The sequence below is a fragment of the Arachis hypogaea genome, chromosome 14, assembly GCF_003086295.3.
Source record: "Arachis hypogaea cultivar Tifrunner chromosome 14, arahy.Tifrunner.gnm2.J5K5, whole genome shotgun sequence".
NCBI classification, from domain to species: domain Eukaryota; kingdom Viridiplantae; phylum Streptophyta; class Magnoliopsida; order Fabales; family Fabaceae; genus Arachis; species Arachis hypogaea.
In genome coordinates, this window is record NC_092049.1 from 36,322,371 (window position 1) to 36,324,463 (window position 2,093).

Here is a 2,093-nt window from a genome sequence, read left to right on the forward strand (position 1 = left end):
ACCAAGAAACTTGGCAGTTTGCTCTTCAGTAACATCCTCATTCTCTTCAGAAGAGGAGTACTCATCAGAGCTCATGAAGGGCATAAGGAGGTTCAGTGGAATCTCTATGGTCTCTAGATGAGCCTCAGAGTCCTTTGGTTCCTCAGAGGGAAGCTCCTTATTGGTCACTGGACGTCCCAGGAGGTCTTCCTCCTTGGGATTCACGTCCTCCTCTCCCTCATTGGGTTCGGCCATTTTGCTTATGTCAATGGCCTTGCACTCTCCTTTTGGGTTCTCTTCTGTATTGCTTGGGAGAGTACTAGGAGGGATTTCAGTGATCCTTTTACTCAGCTGGCCCACTTGTGCTTCCAGATTTCTAATGGAAGATCTTGTTTCATTCATGAAACTTACAGTGGCCTTGGACAGATCAGAGACTAAGTTTGCTAAATTAGAAGTATTTTGTTTAGAGTTCTCTGTCTGTTGCTGAGTGGATGATGGAAAAGGTTTATTATTGTTAAACCTGTTTCTTCCACCATTATTAAAGCCTTGTTGAGGCTTTTGATCCTTCCATGAGAAATTTGGATGATTTCTCCATGATGAGTTATAGGTGTTTCCATAAGGTTCACCTAAGTAATTCACCTCTGCCATTGCAGGGTTCTCAGGATCATAAGCTTTTTCTTCAGAAGATGCCTCTTGAGTACTGTTGGATACAGCTTGCATTCCATTCAGACTCTGAGAAATCATATTGACTAGCTGAGTCAATATTTTATTCTGAGCCAATATGGCATTCAGAGTATCAACTTCAAGAACTCCCTTCTTCATAGGCGTCCCATTGCTCACAGGATTCCTTTCAGAAGTGTACATGAACTGGTTATTAGCAACCATGTCAATGAGTTCTTGCGCTTCTGCAGGCGTTTTCTTTAGGTGAATGGATCCACCTGCAGAAGTATCCAATGACATCTTAGATAACTCAGACAGACCATCATAGAATATATCCAGGATAGTCCATTCTAAAAGCATGTCAGAAGGACACTTTTTGGTCAGTCCTTTGTATCTCTCCCAAGCTTCATAGAGGGATTCACCTTCTTTCTGTCTGAAGGTTTGAACATCCACTCTAAGCTTGCTCAGCTTTTGAGGAGGAAAGAACTTGGCTAGGAAAGCCTTGACCAGCTTATCCCAAGAGTTCAGGCTATCCTTAGGTTGAGAGTCCAACCATATTCTAGCTCTGTCTCTTACAGCAAATGGGAAAAGCATGAGCCTGTAGACTTCAGGATCTACTCCGTTAGTCTTAACAGTATCACATATCTGCAAGAATTCAGTTAAGAACTGAAAAGGATCTTCAGATGGAAGTCCATGAAACTTGCAGTTCTGCTGCATCAGAGAAACTAATTGAGGTTTCAGCTCAAAGTTGTTTGCTCCAATGGCAGGAATGGAGATGCTTCTTCCATGTAAATTGGAATTAGGTGCAGTAAAGTCACCAAGCATCCTCCTTGCATTATTATTATTTTTGGCTGCCATCTCCTCTTCCTGTTCGAAAATTTCTGAAAGGTTATCTCTGGATTGTTGTAATTTAGCTTCTCTTAATTTTCTCTTCAGGGTCCTTTCAGGTTCTGGATCTGCTTCAACAAGAATGTTCTTGTCCTTGCTCCTGCTCATATGACAAAGAAGAGGGCACAGAGAAAATAATAATAATAATATGGATCCTTTATACCACAGTATAGGGATCCCTTTGTGAGTGGAAGAAAAGAGGGAGACAAAGAATGTGATGTAAAGAAAGAAACACAACTGTGAGGAGGGCAGAGATGTGAGATGAGATGTTAGTAAATGAATAAATAAATAGAAGGAGATGAGAGAGAAGGAATTTTTGAAAATAATTTTTGAAAAAGAGTTAGTAATTTTTGAAAACAATTTTTTGAAAAAAAGTTAGTAATTTTCGAAAATTAAGATTTAAAAAATTTAGTTAATTAAAAAGAGATTTTGAAAAAAGGGGAAGATATTTTCGAAAATGAGAGAGAGAGAGTTAGATAGGTAGTTTTGAAAAAGATAAGAAACAAACAAAAAAAAGTTAGTTAGTTAGTTGAAACAATTTTGAAAAGATAAGAAGTTAGGAAGTT

The 2,093-nt window shown here is 38.9% G+C and overlaps 1 non-coding gene across 1 annotated transcript; it reads left to right on the top strand.

The window, feature by feature from the left end:
- Positions 1–993: 993 nt before the first annotated feature.
- LOC112746491 (small nucleolar RNA R71) lies at positions 994–1,101 on the top strand. The gene has a single exon (XR_003174372.1). It is a non-coding gene; the product is annotated as a small nucleolar RNA R71 (small nucleolar RNA).
- The last annotated feature ends 992 nt before the right edge of the window (positions 1,102–2,093 follow it).